An 18,865-nucleotide genomic window follows, 5' to 3' on the forward strand; every position below is an offset into this window, starting at 1 on the left:
CTGTTATGTTTGGCTATTTTTACACTGTGTCATCCGTTTCCAGCTGGACAAGCAATGCCACAACGCGATAAGAAAAGTTTGTGTGAAAATGATCATTTCACACTTTGTCTCGGAGCATTCAGTCCGCTTTACAAGTATTTTTTGGTGAAAAATAAAGCGCAGAACATAGAACATTATGCACCCTAAAGCTTGGTTTTGCAATGTGGGATTTTTGTGTTCCCATGGACAAACTTTGGAAGCGTGGTGAGGGTAAACATGCAAGGTAGGTGCACACCTTTGGGCATATTTCTGGCACTCTGAATGTACAATATGCAATGAAGGGTGAGGCAAAGTGCCGGTGTTAGCAGGAAAGAAAACAAAAAAATCCCACACTGTCAGGATAATTCAGAGAGTAGTGTAGAATTAAGCAGGGACTATTTTTAAGCTGGGAAAACCTCACAGGCTGTACTTAACGAGAAGGTCATGCAAGGCGAGATGGAGAGGTGCCATAATTGAGGTTATGGCAGATGTGGCGCTATCGTTTTTGTCTTTTTTCTCTGTGTTTCCTTTCCTTACTTCCTCCACTTTGTTTCACTGGCTTCTGATGTCTTTCCACACTCCCTTCCTTTCTCATGTCTCAGTCATGCATGTGTGAAATAACTGCTCATGAGAGATCTGATGAGCTGTAATCCTTACAAACAATAACCACATGGTTTTCTGTCAAAAAAATAAATAAGTCAAATTAGTCATCAGATTTTTGTGTGTCCAAATATGTATCTAAAAAAGGATTGAATGTTTGCTTTCTGCCTGTCTGAGTCAGCAGTGGTGGCTTCTGTGCCAGTAAGACTCGTAAAAGTAAGCAAATAATGATTTAAACAAACACAGTATGCAGAGACTCTGAGACAAATATGATATTCTGTGGTGAATTCATGTGTCTGGGGTGTCAAAGTCAGGCATTTGCAGAAGGCTGACAGATTATTTGGTGAAAAACATCACAAAAGAATCTGCTCTGAAGACTTGTTTCCAAAGGTTAGTGCCTCCTTTTTTTCTTTTCTTTTTTTACAGTTTCTTTACAGAAATGTTACTTATTATTGGACTTTTGACAGAAGCTGGTGCACAGAGCTATCCCGTGTTATATAAAAACCAATTAAGTAGGTATTTGTTTTTAATATTGCTACATGTAATTTGATGTTCACAATGAAATATATTCCACTTACTTTCTTTCATTCAATATGCTTATTCTCTATAATTACATGTGTGCACATTCCTTGTAATCCACGTAGGATGTGTGCCTCTTTCCCCCTGTAATGTTCTGCATGTCCTTGCCATGCTGAATGTAGAAAGGGAGAGAACAAGGAGAACATCAGATATCGCTGCAGCTGCCTCCTCCCTACACCAGATTCATCCAGATCCACTGATAGACAGGAGGCTGAGGGGGAGAGTATACGCCCCAGACAGGATATTAGAATGGACGTTTCCTTCTTCCGTACGCCACAGGCAGGGCTCTCCACCACTTGTCTTCTCTATAGAAAGACAGAGAAAAGATAAAGACGTGAGCGGAGCTGACAGGCTGCTGGAGCCTCGCTCTCCTTCGCTGTTTGCATCTTGAGTTGGTTTCTGATTTGATCCTGAGAGAATGATTGTGATGGGTTGTTTTTTTTTTTTTTTTTTTGATAAGTAGAAAACAGATGGCAAGGGATGATGCAGATCTCTATGTCCGAGTTTGTGGGAAGGAATTAGATGATGAAGAACGGTATTTTTCTTGTTTTAATTTAACCTTTATTTAACCGTGCATGTAGCCCCAGTGAGATAAGGAATCTTTTGATTTTGCAAGACAGGGTCAAGAGAGCCACATCATGATGAATTTATGGATGTAGAAAAACAACACGAGGCGAAATGAGAAAAGCAAATTAAAGCAATGCCACTGAGAGGAAAAAGGATATGTGAAAAGTCCCAACACAGGGCAAGTGTTATAGAGCTCATCATCATATGGGCATTATTTATCTAAGATTTATTCACAGAGAGCTGGATTTACTGTGACTGCCGTGTGGGTTGTGCAGAGGCTCAGATGGGACTCAAGTCTACAATGCTTTAACAAAAAAAACTAGATTCAAGCATTAACATGTTTGCACATAGATCTGTTTGTTTTGACACTTATTTAACCCCTCATTACTTGTTGAAAAATCATCCCATCATAATTATTTCCACCATGAAGTGAAACCTGCAGCTTTACAGCAATATGTAACAAATAAAAAATGTGTATTTTTAATCCATTTGAATCACTTTGATAAGATTTGTAGCGTTGCTGAGATCGTAAATAAACTTTCCATTAATGACTCCTGGGGAAACTAACTTACATGTAATGATGAACTTTTTATGACCATCAACCTCATTTTAATTGGAACTGTATTTGGTTATGAGTGTGTTTGAGCATGCCAGAGCATTCATGCGTCTGAATTAGTATTTATGCATGCCAGTGGATGGGCATTCCATATGTGTGAGCATGTGTGCACGCATGCATGCGTATTTCAACACACATGACCTCCTGTGCAACATGCCAAGCGGTGTAGCATCCACAGTGTTACCCCTTTTGACATCATACAGTTTACATCTTTGAATACAAGAAATACAATAATTAAACATCTGTCACCTGCATCGCCATCACAACAAATTCAACCTCACCTACTGATCAGACCAATCACCAATACCACTCACTGTGAGCATTTTTTTTTTACCCACTATACTGCTTTATTCTAACGTGACCTCATTAACATGAAAAAATGTTCCCCATATGTGCATTTCATGGCTGTGCATGTGAACTGACACATAATTTTAGCAGTCAAGCATGAATAGATCATGTGAACCGTAAAGCAACGAGCAACATCCTGCAACATATGTCCCCATCGGATGAAGGCTCCGTCCTCTACGTCAAACCCCATTTAGGCCTTGATTGTAATTCCTCTAGAACAAAGCTGATTCTGATGTATATTTACTGTTTCACTTCATGATAAGAGTATTCAAACCATCACGCGATGGGGGATCATCATTTGCTTTTACATTTTATGGCGTTTTGTGCTGTGGTGGTATGTCAAGAATGGTTTAAGCTTGCTGTAAATCTGAGCTACACTGGATGGATGGATGGTGGGGGAGGGGGGCAGCCTTGGGATGATATACATATGGGATTACTATCTGTCGGATATGGCACAGACTAAAGTGCACAAGTTTAAACAGGGTTGACGAGAGGTTGAATTTATGGTAAAGCACAACTGGTCCCCTCCATTTTCCGTCTCTCTCTCTCTCTCTCTCTCTCTGTTATTCTCTCTTTTATCCCTTATCCTCACTATGTATGTGAACTGGTAATTGCCTGATACTCTAGGAGTTTAATGAGAAAATGTCTGGCAAAGGCAATCACCAGTTCCAGGCTATTTGCTTTCAGCGCAGATTATTTCAGTGAGTGAGTGCACCAAATTGGATCATTATGGAGTGGGTTTTATAATGCGAGAATGACAGAGAGCATTAGAACGAGTAGGCATGATGCTTTCTTATTTAACTAAATCTTTTTTTTTTTTTTTTTTTTTTACTTTCATCAGTCTGAGGTCAGTCCCAATCCTTTCCACAGGTTAAAGTAAGATGGCAAAAGAAAAATTAAAGGGAGAATTTTTAAGAAAGTGTTGAATGGACGAGGTGAAAACAAGGTAAAAAGAGAAGAGAAATGATTCCATGCTTTTAATAAGGAGTCTGTAAAACCTCTTTCTGTGCAGAAGGTTCAATTGAGAAGAAGATTTTTCTCACGAACAATCCGCTTTCAAAAACATTCGTTTCTTTAGAAAAAGACGGACAAAACAGCCTTTCAAATGGAGAAGTCGACAATCTAAAAATGAAAGGTACTCGGAGAAGGAATTGGAGTTTTGACAATAAGATATTTGTTTGAGCAGATAATGACCATGACAGTCATGGATGTTAAACAGCTCATATTTGTGTAGAACAGGATGTAAATTAGTTTTACTGTAAGCGTATAAATCAGGTATTTTCTTAAGAAAAAAAGAAAGGTGTACACCTATAGGTTAAACTGTGGGAAATGATTCATGAAAACACAAATGTTGTTGCAGACGAAATTCGTTTTTTTCACCCTTGCAATAAAAACACTCCTCTATCCTCGATCCCTCCATAACCGCCCTAAATTCAAGCAAACCTAAAGCCTCCCTCAGGCCTGCTTCCACAAGCCAAGACATTTGAGCGGTTGGCACTGTATAGCTCCCATTTCCTATATATGGTACTTTGAACGTATGGCCCAGACTAAGTAGACAAAGCGGGTCTATCCAATGCCAGCAGGGCTCTACATAAACTCCACACCATGTCGATCTTTCCATCGAGAGGAGTGCTGGAAGCATTCCCAGAGTTACGGTAGGCTGAAGCTGCTGGTGATGACTTCACCCTGAGACGACCTAATTGGGGAACTGTCATGACATTACAGCTAAATCCTCCTTAAATAAAGCTTTGACTTTGAATCGTGCTGTGAATTACGGTCTTCAGGAAAAGTCCTTTCGGGAATTTTTTGATTAATAGTGTCAGAGGAGGTATTAAAAAATGGGGGGGGGGTCTGGTGGTGGATCTGTGAATGGGTAATCACATCTGCAATCCTGGGCCCTGCCACCTAATACTCATGGCAGGGTCCAAGGTAAACACAGCTGTGAAATGTCCTGAGCGACTGCACAAATAATAAATCGGTACGTGTGCAGTGAGCAGTTTTCAGGCTGTTTCCCCTTCACCCATCTGTCTGTCTGTCTGTCAGTCTGTCTGTCTGTCTGTCTGTCTGTCTCTCCCTCCGATTTTTCCCAGAGGGTCGGTAGCTTCACCCAGAATCAAGAATGCAGTGGCTGTGTACGAATGAAAGACGGCAGCAAATCAAGATGGATGACAAAAAGAATGACAACACGCACGCTTCTGAGTTTATTGTGAATTTGGCTCCGTCCATCCATCCACATTTATTCTCAATTTGGACAAGCTGCTTTGTTTGGAGCTCTGTGCGGCTAAGAAGTGTGATGAAACATTATACGACAGAATTCATTCATGTGGAGAGAATACAATGTCCTATTTTTAAATCTGTACTCTGCAGAAGAAGGATATATGTTTGGTCGAGGTAAGAAGTACTAAGCCATATTATGTTATTTCCCCTAAGAAGATAAAGGTTTTATACTCAAATACTCTGGATGTTTTAAGTTATAAAAGGACTGTGTATACATTTCATGTTATGGTTAACTTTGGGAAATTGAGTGTACATTTTTAAAATAACTCTACTACTTTCTGGATGCCTAGAAAGTGAATCTTGTCACTCTAATTGCTATTTATTCTCTTGCATGTAGATTTTTTTTTTTAATTATATCAATTTGGCATAGTTTTATGTCAGTTTTCAAACATTAGGGGGGCAAAATGTGCATTTTTAATTTGTTATATTTAATTTATTTTTATCGTGCATATGACCTAACATGACAAGTTCATCTGACCCTCCTCGATTTAATGGTTCATTCAGTCATTTTACTGCAACCAGTCACATTCAGTTAATTATAAATCGAGAGTTTTATAAAAAAAATTCTGTTAATAAGAAAAATAGCTCAGCTGCCTTCTAATTACAACTGAGTTATCAGATTATATTTTCTCTGCAGCGATCGTGCTCTCTAGAAATGGGGATTCAGTAAAGTGAGTTCACTTGAAAATAATTGTATTTCTTCTTATACTTATTCTTAACACGTCAAGGTCACACGAACACCTCAAGGTCACACGCTGTTGTCACCAGCTGCTGGCCAGACTCAACCTTTTGCCAAATTAAATTCATGGGCATACCGCAGGTATGTCTTAGGTAACGAATTCACAACAATTAAAATAATAGAATAGATTTCTCCATTAATTATGTATTAAGTACATTAATATGGCACAGCCACATATTTTCATTTATTTATTTACTGAGAGCTGGAACATAAAGAATCAAAAATTCACCTCAAAAGTCACCTTTTCCCCAAATCTGTTTTCATCATGTTGACTACAACTTTGAAGGTCACAATCACTTTTAAATAGGACCTGACAATAAAACAGCAAGCTAAAAAAATATTTAAAAAAAACTTCTTGGAAAATAAGTCAAGTAATGCATGAAGTCTGCTTCAAAGACAAGTGTTTGCCTAAGCCATTCTGTCATGTCTTTGTCACCACAGTGTGGAAATCTCCTGCAGGGGATTAAAGGCAGGTGTAGGAACATTGACTTTGTCATCCCTTTAACTCGTGTTCGTCTTGTCAAGAGGTGTTGAATGCGTTCTGTCCCGAGGAGTGAGAGCATTGGAGGGAACCAGGGAGTTTTTCCCACTCAGACATCACAGACACCCAAAGCTCCTACAGGACACATCAGCACTGTCCATGTCAATAATGTCAGACCCAAACAGTGTGTTAAGATTTAGTTTCACCAAATTATATGGTAGATTTCATTTCTGAAATATGCAGATATAAACCTATGCCTGAGGATAGTGCCGTCTAGATCTCTTCAGTATTCAACAAAGGTTCAGCCACTGAATCTTTTTTTTCAAGAGAAGCAGAAGGCCCAGCGATGAAAGCTGAAGCAGCATCCTTCAGTGTTTGTAGCTTGTCAAATCCTGACCTTTCCATTGAATGGCCTAGTAAAAAACAGTTTTCTATTCTGCCAGAGTTGTGTGGGTGCAAACTTTCAACACTCGATGGGAAATACTGTCTCCTAGGGTTTGAAACAACATACACAAAACTACCACCAACAGCACTCAGCTCTAGCTCAAAAGGATTTATAGATTCAATGGTGATGACGTCATTCAATATTAATGATGTCATCACCCTCCCCACTTGCTAACGTTGAAATGTCCTGACCGTTATCTGGTATTTTCACATATCAGCTCACGCCGATATGCAGACATTTTACTTGGAGGCTGGCGAGAAAAAGACTGCATAAAGTTGGGGTGAAAAATTCAGCTGTCTGCGCTCTTACACATGCGGCTCACCCGTATAGTGTCAGGCATTTTTCATAAGTGCAGTAAGTTGGAGAGGAGATATAATACGGCATAAGCACCGTTGTTGTAATAAGCTCACCTTCATGAAAGCAAGCAAAGCACAAAACACTCGTCTTGTATCATGCTGTGGGTTTTGCACTGGAGAAATATGTCTTCTTTGAAGCTGCAGAAAAGGATTAAATGACTTAAGATAGAGTGACATGCACATACTTTTGAGTGGTGGTAAGAGAGAGACTTGTCTTGTGAACGAAATAAAAAAAAGCTAACTGTATTCTTAAAGTCTTAAAGTGAAGGGTCAGAGGAGCTGATTTCCACCTCGGTGCCAAGGAGGCATTTTGTTGGTCACGGCCACTATCAGCAGTTAGCTGCGCCTTTAAATGTACTTTTATACTTGGTTTTGAAGCCTTGTGTGTGTGGGGCACTGTTGTGTTGATTGAGTCACATCCAGCAGTGCTGCTGTGGGTGCATAACAGCCTCCGGTATTAGCATGTATAAACAGGCTTATAAATGGAGCACTATTTGGCTGTTCATTTTCATCCTCTTAACAGTAAACAAGGCGGAACAGGCCCTGACACCCTCAAATAAATGGAGACCAACGCACGCAAATTCAGCGACAGCGAGGAACCGAGGAGGCTTGTTTGAGTTAAGGTCAATCCTGTTTAGATTGCCTTGGTCGTAGTCCGATTTCTTCCCCCCGCATTTTGTTTGTTGAGCTTTTCTGTGAGGCAAATCACGTATTCATGTATTCTAAGACCTGATGTAATGAATGTGACTGTGTTTGCTTGTGTTGTGCGGCTGGTTTTCTATGGTGAAGTGTGTGTTTTTGGATAGGGGGCTACGAGATGCAGCACAGTGGATGCACTCACATACAAATAGACATTCTGGCGAGCCTTATGGGTGAAATTATACAATGGACTGTATATCTAAATTTAAAGGGGCATATGTGAACAGGATTGGTTCTGTCATAGTATTAGTCTTTAAAATGTCTATTTCTTGAGTTGTATTAAACCATCTGAGCTGTAGCCGGGGTCAAACTGGGGATTTTAATACATGCTTAAGAAACTGGAAAGTGACAGCTGTTCAAGTGTCAGTCGACCTCTAACTAACCTTACGAGGGATGTTTTAATGTTTGGAAAAGTATCCTGTGAGAAGCTGAGTTTATTTAAATAGTAAAAAAAAATGTCTAGAAGAAAAGAAAATCCAGTATTAAACAATCAAGGCAATCCAAGGCTCGTTCAATAATGAGGGGGTGGATTTTGGATTCAGTAATAATGGATATATAAGTTGCTAAGAGCCCAATGTGTCTATCTCTGTCGTGCCTTAAAGCTGTGAGGAACACATTCAATCTAGCTTTCATTTCCAAAGCTTGACAAATGTGAAGACATTAATTTTGATCCAATCTGGTGAAAAATAAGTCAATTTTAACAGTTGTGATATTGCTCTTTAGATGGTTTGAAGAAGTTTTTTCATTCAAATAATTGGTAATTACACTAATTACACCTTAATTACATTGCCATAGTTGTTTGTACCACTGCTGGATTATGACAACTGTACAGAAGTTATTCTAAATCATTTCAGTTTCCATTATAAACGCTATGGGCTACTACACAGTAGTTGTCATCACAAGTGCACAACACAAAGGCAGGCTGAATTGCAGTCAGAAGCTAGGCAATATTATATTTGACAGCTTCATCTGTCACCTTCAGTGATACAAATTTACAGTTTGGCTCCATTGAGCGTGGTGCCTTGGTTTGAATTATGTCGCATGCAAGGATAATGGGGATTGTCAAATGGCGGACAGGTTATATATGACGTCTCCATTCATTAAACCCTATTAGTGGTTTCTGAAGAAGCCATTTAGATGAGCGCTGTGCAGACAATGCAGCATGTCATTGTGATAGGTCCCATCTTGGCTTTTTAGTGCCTCGCTAAAACAAAGACAGGATTAAGAGCATGGATTGAAACGGTAAAGCACAGTCAAATACATTTGTTTCTCTTAACACGGCACAGTCTCCGCAATCCCTGCGGCGACCTGCTCCCAGTTATTGTATATTTATGATATTGAAATTAATCTCACTTAGCACGATGGGCTCTCGAAGAGGGGGCCTCCTTCTGAGCCGGCCGCCGAGCGGGAGAAGAGAGAGGGATTGAGGAGTGGAGAGAGAGCGCACAGCCACCGAGGACTTATTCAAATCCTCCCTCATAGATTAGCAATTGCAGCTTGACAAGCCCCCTGCAAGTTATTATTTATTTAATTTTTTCGGGAAAATCGAGGCGTTTTCTTACCAACATGTCAGAGACAGGGGGTAATCCGTTTGGAATTTACGAGTGATGAGACAGGAGACAAACTCGCAGGCGTGTCACGGAGTACCGAGGATGCAGGAAGTGAAATATGCAAATGAGGTGCGCAGGCTTTAAAGCAGCTGTCTATTTGATTGCTGCTCTCTGACATTGTTTGCCTTTGATGGATGTAGGCTTTCATTGCAGGGGCCCATTAGGAGTACAAATATTATGATTTATGATTACACAGGATCTTTGATTGTGAATTAATCAGATTTGGTTCTTTACATGTATGGTATGCTTTTGCACAGACATGTAAATTGATATAATATCAAAAGGAGATAGAATATTCTTTCTTTAACTAGAAATCAACCTGTCAGATGGATGATTATGAGATAATGAGGGGGGCTGTTCAAAAGTGAACGCTGCAAGAAGTGGCTTCTAGAAAATAGGACAGCTGAACTTCAAATACCGTTTTAGTCTTAAAGGATGTGGACTGAATGTGGAAACATATTTTTATATTAACTCATTTCCTGAGAGAAAATACCATAGACAAGATTATCAACTATAAAACAATCATCATCATTGTCATTGTCCTAGTTGCACACCCGGCTGTTCAGTATGCTCCGGTGCTGCAGTTTGATTGGCTGTCTTGATGTCTTCTTTAATTCATGCCTTGGTTCACAAAGTCAGCTTGGTTTCTGATGCGAGGTATCCAAACATGCCTTGTGCAGCAGATGAGTACACTTATCATACACACTGAGTTGTAGAGATCCTTTATCCATATGTACATTTTATTATTATGTCTTCATGCAACACAGGGTCCAACAAAGATTTTACTGAAGTCATGATTGTAAAAGTCAACGTTTAAAAAAAGAAAAGTGTTCATGAAAAACTAAAAGAAAAAGAGCGTCTCAGAACCAGGATAAGATTCAGATTCAACAGACTCTGCATTTTCTTTCCTGACCGAGACTTAATCTATTAAGATAATCTTTGTACTCAAACAAACAGAATGTGACAAGGACTGTCTGAGGGAATCAACACAGCTCCTTTGTTGCAGCTTCCTCACTGGGACAGTGTTTTAATCACACAAACAAAGCGTGCAAGTGAATACCAGTCACCACTGGCACCTCTTAGTGCAAAGTGGGCTTCTAATAGAATATGAGGGGATTAGTTGCTTATATTGTGCAGGGGAAGATAAGTTAAGATAAGAACAAACTTACAGTGACAGTTATTTGACATTATATATGGTAAATAATATTAGCTGATGCACATAAAACATAGTGCTTAAGTAGAGCTCTTGTTGAACTTTCACTTGATTCAAAGTAAAACTGATGCTGTATACATAAGTAAAAGTAAAAGGTAACTTATATCATACAAAGAGTTACATAAAGTTAGGTCTTATTCATTTGGCTCATTTAAATACATCATTTTCTCTTTTTGGCTAAAACATGAGTTACAGTAGACTTCACTACTTTTTGCTTTCATTGATGCACTAATTAAAACACCCCAAAATCACTGCGCAAAATAACAGCTTACAGATTTAAGAAGTTTGGCTTATCTTCATGTTTGTGTGGAGAAAAAGGCCAACAAAAAAAAAACGTTAAAAGAAAAATGAGTGAATACCTTTGCAGTTTAATCTGCAGTTTAGCGTACAGATAAATATTACAGTGGCACTCAGAGAGAGGTTATAAAGATAAACCACCTCACATTCATTTAAATGAAATACATTCATTTTTCAGATCAAAGTTATTAAAGGTTTGCTTGGTTAAAATTCTTCTCACCATATTTGGTTTCTATAAACTAACTGTCTCATCATTATAGCTGGGACCCTCACAGAATACGCTGGCATCATTTGGAGGCCTCAACTCCATGACGTTCATAAACATTTGACTACACATTTGGGCTCCGTGGGTGCCACTCCGAGCACCACTGACAAGGCTGCTAATAAAGCAAAGGCCATCAACAGCTCCAGTGTGGAAGACCACACGGCACACGGAGGCAAGAGGCAAGAGATAGCAGTTGAGACACACACACATCCCTGCTGATGCACACGCTGGACATTTGCCTCGCACAAACTCACACATTTCTACGCAAACAACTAACACCCATATCGAAAAGAACACACATACATGCACATGCATTGATCTGCGTGCCTAAAAACACACAATCAACAAGTGAGGACTGCTACAGAGAACTTTTATAGAGTGTGTGAGGCAGTCAACACAATCAATAAAAGAGCAAATGAAAAGCATTTAGACCAACTCAAATTAAATAACGCTCTACCTGAAAATGATTGCCCTGAATGTGTTGCTACTTGAGATCAACTGAAGCAAATTACTTATCATTCCCATGTTCACAGTATCATTGTATCTGTACTAACTCCATTGATGATGTAATGAATGTGTTTGTTTGAACATGTGTATCAGGCTTCTTCGGGGCAGCTGTTAACATCCCAGGTTTGAATGAGAAACATGTGGTGAAGCCAAACACATGCCCAGGGCTCAGAGGAAACACCAAAACAACATAATAGCAAACATGTTGGTAATAATGCCCTAACATATCCTGATGAGGTGGTTACGTGTGTTTTTGTGTACTGTGCGTTTTATTTACTGCCACGTTACACTTGTGTTAAACTCCAACAGCCCTACTGTCTTGCAGTGGTCGCATGCAGAAGCAATATTTACTGATTTTAAGTAGCTGTCTTCTCTGCTTCATCTTTTACCTGGCAAGTTTGGAAAATGAATAAATAGTTGTTGAAACACGCTCATAACGGTAACACAATGCTCGCATGTGGGCAAAAACATCAACAGAGTAAAAAAAAAAAAAAACTGGCTGTCATAGCTTCTTGTTTGTGGGGTTTTTTTCCCCCCAAAGCAAGGCCTTGATATCTTTATGCATCATAGAAGTTGAAAAGAGTGTAAATTCTTGTACTCATTAAAGTTGGGAAATATAAGATATGAGATGATTTTCAACTAATGTCATCTAAATGTCACGATGCATGAAATCGTCATTTTTTTCTGCTTCTTTTATTCCCTCTGTCTCTTCATGTGTGAATACTCTTCCTTTGTTCTAGCTAACTTCCCTTCATTTTCTTTTTTTCATTCCTCCATCCCTCTCCTTCATCCTGTCTTTCTGTCCATCTGTATATGTTGCTCTCTCTCTGCTGGCACGTGCATCTCTGTTCCCCTGTTGGTTCTTGCCCAGCCCCCTCCCCCCCCCCACACTTTTCTCTTCTCGCTCTTGTTAACCCTCCCCCATCTTCCTCCTCCTCCTCCTCCTCCTCCTCCTCCTTGTCCTCCTCCTCTCTCCCTTTTGCATGTGTGCCAGGGTCCGGGGGGCTCGGCACAGTGTACAGCCCAGTGGCCTAAAAGTGAATACTTACGTAATTGCCAACTGTCTCCAATCATTAGGGGCAACCCTTAAAAAAGACATGCTTCGCCGACAGCTGCGTCCCCTCGCCTTTGCCAGCCTTTCAGATCGCATTTGCTTTAAAGGGCTCGTCCACATTATATTTAACCCCAGAGCACTGTGGATGACGGGGGAAAAAGATAGAGGAAGCACAATTTACGCAGTTATGTTGTACAACATGACGTTGGTATGAAAACCGGCTATAGATTCTTTCAGAGTTTGATTTGCACTTGAGATGATGGTGTTTTAGCGAAGATTTCACATTTTGTGGCCTGAAATCATAAACACTGGTTCCATCACTGCTGCACACATTAATTACGTCAGCATGTGAAGTAAAAGTTTCTAGCGGTGGAAACAGTTCCCCAACAAGATGTCACATTGCATCTTTCAAACTCATTGCTCATTCTTCATAGCAAGAAACTTCTCCACCACTCTCCATTTTTTATGTGGCTGGGTTAATGCTGTGTATTAGCAGGTAGGACATTAGCTCATGACCTGTTCATCAGCAACATCAGAGTCATTGAGTGCATTTGCAATGTGCAAAGAGGCCAAAGGATAAATGTTTTTTCTACTCCCCACTCTACATGAACTCTCGTTTAAAGTCATCGATATGATTCAAGAAATTATGCTTGATTTAACCTTTAAAGAGACTTGTTCATTTTTATGAAGTAGTGACAATTCCATGCCACTTCCTGCCGGAAAAAAACCTCACATTTTATTTCCGTGCTTTTCGCAGAGACCTCCCACAGTATGGTTAGTGACAGCTGGGTCAGGTCCCCACATATCGGGGACACAGCTGCCCTGCAGACATGTGCTCACACACACATGCACACACACACGCAAACGCACACACACATCCTCCCATGCACCAGGCAGACAGGAACAGGAAAGCTGAGCATCTGAACAGCCTCAGAGCAGGAACTTATGACCACATTTCTGTTGTCATTTATGCAAAAACATATTTCAGCATAGAACAAACAAGTGTTTGTTTTCCTGTTGGCTCCCATGTGTTTTAAATACATATTTACTGTACATTATGTTTCAAATGAGAAGTTTCAAAGGTACATTAAAAAGAAATTAAAATGTTCATCATTGTAGATATCTTTTTTTTTTAATCCTTAAATACGATGTTATGTTTGAAATGTAAACGGCTCTGTCTCTTAGTTTGCCCATACTTGGATGCGAATATGTCAACATGTTGATTCACGCTGTGATCAATCGTAACGAGTGTTGAACTATGGTATGACTGAATGGAGTGATTGACATTTCTAGACTCTCTTTTATGTGAACATGTGAAAGTATATATGCTCATGAAAAGCAGCTAACTTCATCTTCTATGTGTTTGCAATGCACCAAGTAGATTTCACAAAGCCCACCATCATCCTGGTAATGAAAGCAAAAAAAGATGTTTTGGATTTCTGAAATGTCACATAGAGAAACTTAAGTGTTATGTCCATGTAAATACTTATGTCCATGTGAAATTTTCCAACTCTAATTTCCAACGCAAAATTCAAGAATGCTTCTATGATAAGCTTGTCCTTGAAATTACTTTCAAGACACCGAGGTGGTTCAATCAAAATCAAAAGAAAGACCTAAGTTAATCAAAATAACAAAACAGGATTTTCAGTGTGGTCCATCATTTAGCTCAAGGTTGAATTTTGAAAGTAACAATAAGTTACATAATTAAATAACACATAGTTGTTTTTCTGTTCATGTAAAGGCACAACAATGACTTGATGAAGCTTTGGGAAACATCAGGATTTTAAATTCTATCTTTGTAAAAGCAATGCGATCTGTGCCGTAGTGTCGGTCTATCTTTGACCCTGTTCACTCACACTTATAGCATACATTATAATGTAGGAATATACTTGGATGTGAATAATGGCCAGATAGCAGTAGGTTCTGGGACAACTATGCTGTCAGAATGAACCAAAAAATACACCAGAATGACCAGTCACTCATTGTCTCTTTTTGGAAGTAAAGCTCTCCTTTTAATGAAAGGTTTAGAAGAACAGTAGAAAACTGTATCTATACAAAAACATATATTGTCATACAGGGTAATGAGAGAAAATAAAACAAGAAGTTTTGTTTAATACTTTCATTTTGTAAGGGAAATGTAATGCTTTTCTTCTTAAATGATCTATCTTGACAGTTTTCTTCTATTATCTCAAAGTAACATTATATTGTATTTCTATGTAATACCATTTATTTTTCCCAGTCAATATTTTACATGTGGTTTATGGTTTCTTTGACCAGGGTAACACTGCCCTCTCTTCCTCTGGTAGGCTATAGGAGGAAAAATAGCACCTGACTCGTTGCTTTTAATCATCACACCACAGGAAGGCTTTGTCATTTGTTTTCACCATCATTCAGAGGGGTCAAGATAACATGATGCACTAGTGTAGCTGACATCACATGGGATGTGGTGATGTGGCTGCTGCATCTTCACAATAGCGGTCAATGAAAGAAAACGTACTGTAAATGGTCTGACATGGTCAATGTTTAAAAAAGGGTGATCCGTGTATGATTTTATTGCATTTAAAACAGATGTCCTCCTAAAACTACAGCCAGTTAAAAAACAATGAGAATTAAATTCATGTTCAGAATGATGCGTTTGGTTTTGTCTCAAAATATTTACAAGTATTGACACATTCCACACAGGGGAAATATTAGGCAAGTATAGCTAAGATAACAAAGCCATAGCATAAAACCTTCAACAAAAAAAAAATAGGTTTTCATTTGGAGTTACTGGATACTTGAGACGCCTGAGTAACTGCTCTTTTGTTTTAGATGAGTTCATCTTGCACTACATATCAATTTGGCTTTGTAAGTGAATAGAGATTTCATAGTATGTTTCAGCGTTTAACAAATGAAAGCATCGTGAATGAAGAGAGAACTGAAAGCGAGAGGAACTGAGGATAACCTGGAACTGTTATCTTCCGGCACAGATGTGCAGTACTTTTGTTTCTATAAGCTTGCACCTTAAGCCACTTCCTTCTCCATGTTTTAGGTTACAGGTATGGAAAAAAAGTACCTGCTGTTGAAAATCACTCCTGCTTTCCTGAGACTGAAGGAATTTGTGTTTTTCCCTGAAGGAAAAAAAAAAAAGCGATGCGTGAGTTAGTGTGTCTCTGACGGCTTGTCTAAACGGTTCCCTAACAGAAGCTCAGAGGGCCATGAATCAACCATGAAGGATAATCAAATCAAATGCAAATGTGGTTTGTGTGAATTTTTTTTTTTTTCTGTCGCTAGTGCTTGAAGCCCTGAGGGGCCCTGTCAGTTGTAAGGGGAGGGGCTGTACATAATGAGGGGTCACGCTTGAGGGGCCCTTTGTAAACATGCTGAGTGGGAGCCCTTTTCTTGAGGACAAGATTGTGGAATTAGTCCAAGACAAAGGGAGGTGTGAGCATGGAGCACCCCAACCTCCTTATAGCACACACAAGAACCAACTCCTTTTACCTTTGTCCTCTCATTCTTCGTCCTTATACAAACGCCTTTCATTCTTGAGACTGCGTATGTGTAAGAGAGGCTTAATGCAAGGGGCCCATGGGAGTGAGTGGGGGTTTCCAAACTGATCTATGAGGTGAAAGCTGTAATTTGATATTAATTTGCTACAATATTTATGATCTGTGAAGGCGTGATCTTCTGTGAAGCGCTCCAAAGATAGTCGAGGACAAATGCATTCCCTTTCTGGCATTTTTTTTTTTTTCAAAATAAGAAAGTGTTGATGATCGATTTTTTTATATTCTGCACATCTCAGAACATTAAGTGATGCCATATCATTCGTTTTTCAATCCTGTTTCAGATTCATACGACGCAACATCTTTTGTTCTAAATTGGCATTCCTTATTAACATGTGTCTTCAACATGTTACAAAGTGAAGTATTCCAAGGTCAAACGGACGAGTACAGAGCAGCAGCACCAGCATATTGCACGTCTTGCTTGATGTATCGCTAAAGGTTTGTGCTTTCATGTTTTGCCCGAGGCATATTCTTATTCCAAATGTTGAAATGTGTTAAATCTACACTACAACTGAGCCAATATTGTAGGAATTTTCACTTGCACCCTTTTTAAAATTAATAATTTGAAGGTGACAGCAAACAAAGATGTAGTAAGTACCTTTAAATAAAAAGTTGTTGGTTGTTAGTAGTGTTTTGAGCCACAGGGGATTGATGAATCATTGGTTTCACACAGACACACATTATTTGACTCATAAAGGCGGTTTAGAGAGCAACTGGTTTTAAGATTTATTGATTTTTATTTATGGTATAATCATAAATCATCAAGACAATCACAAGGATCCAGAAGGGAAACGTTATATTTTTTAAAACCATAAAACACACAATATAGCTGAGGCTTATTTTCATTGCAGTCCACCCACCCACAGACATTTTATTACTTTTGGAAGTCACATCTAAGGGTTCTTGTGGCATCCATCGTGGTGGGTTTGGTAGAGTGTGTCATGCCCCTCGAGCAGAGGAAACCAGACAATATATGAAAAAAAAACAGTCGAGAGCCTCCCACCTGTCTCTTAAACTTCATGGACAGTAATTTCAAACGGATAGGGTGAGTCAAAGTCCACAACAGGTTTCCTAAAACAGCTGAAGCTAACTAAGCACAGTTGGAAACGCTGAGGAGAGAGTTCATATTACTTTTCATATAGATCATAAATCTGGCCTCAGACCACTCTGCCACTACTGATGACATTTAGGCGTTTTAACGACAATATAAATGTCCATTTATCCAACCCAAAAAATTGCATATGCATTAAAATGTCCTATTTTTCCTTGAATAATATTAGCCTACATATCTCATCTGAATATGAAAATGTGTGTTAATTTAAACAAATGTAAACAAAACATGACATCTAGGCTACATTTCTACTGCTGGGGGGGGCTATATCATTTTAATTTAGTTTGATGGCCCTTAACCATTGCTGCCTGTGTGATTTGGAAGTTAGTATGGGACAACATAGCCATCCTACACGATCATTTAGTTCAGAGTTAACCAAAGGTATTGAAACATTTTTGTGAATTACAAATAGTTTTTGCCAACCACCTGATTATCGACGATGCATCTTTCGATATCAACATTGAACGAGGGGAAGTAGATGAGGTTCCTTGCAATGAACACAGACCAATGATACAAGCAGTGTGGATGCTAACTGCTAATGTGGCGGAGGTACAGTGTTGCCCCAGAGGGAGAAATGTGAAGAAGAAGAGCAAGAGGACCATCTGAAGGTCAATGCTGTAAATTAGTGAGTGAGTGAGTTCTTCTGTGTTGTACTGTGTTGCTACGTGCAGCTGCTAGCTAGCTGGAGAGGTGTGCTTCTGTTTTCATAGTTAGCCTACATAAGCTAGCTCAGCAGTGCCAAACCGAATAACCAAACCAAATAGTGCTACATTTCTTTTTAGTCTCTGCTGGATTTCTTTGGTGACTATGATTTGTATCATCATTGTTTTTGATTGTTGCATAGTCTCCGTAAGCAGTTGATTTGCTCAGTAATGACAAACAGAATAAAGTGTGCGCATGCTGTATATTTAGTAACCTGCATTTAAATTAGCCTATTATAATAATCTAATAGCACAAATATAACTCTGCAAGCATCTTCAGTCCATTGTTTGCAAACTGTTTGCATGTGGACTATTTGTATGCGTATTCAACTGTTTTTGAATGGCTACAGTGGAGAGAGGATTTATTATGCCAGCTGAGATGAATTTCTTAGGTTCCAAACTTATAAAGCTAACTTGAAGATAACTTTATGGCGTAAGATGGATTTATTAATTATTCGTATGCAAACCTGAGACATTACTTAGATGTTAGATATTTCATTATCTCTAATGCTGGTTGTTCAGCCACCAAGGGCTCAAAGAGCAAAAATAGATTTAGTGCAGTAATTCATATTCTTGGAAGTTGATTTTCAACGAGAGCAAGATGTCTCTGCTTTCAGCTCCTGTGAAAAATATTATAACTTGTTAGTTTGTTTCTGGTAGTCAGAAACTGCAAATCCTAAATATTAACATAAGATCATTGAAACCAGTCTCTGAGCTCTGCAGTCGTTATTGACATGTCCTTGAGTTTGCAGAATCAGGCACCTGTGAACTGAAGCAATGCCTCCAATTTATTTTGCATCCAGCTTATAATTTTAGGGACTATAGCTCATTAGCACATAT

Source organism: Labrus bergylta, chromosome 6 (genome assembly GCF_963930695.1).
Source record: "Labrus bergylta chromosome 6, fLabBer1.1, whole genome shotgun sequence".
Lineage (NCBI taxonomy): Eukaryota > Metazoa > Chordata > Actinopteri > Labriformes > Labridae > Labrus > Labrus bergylta.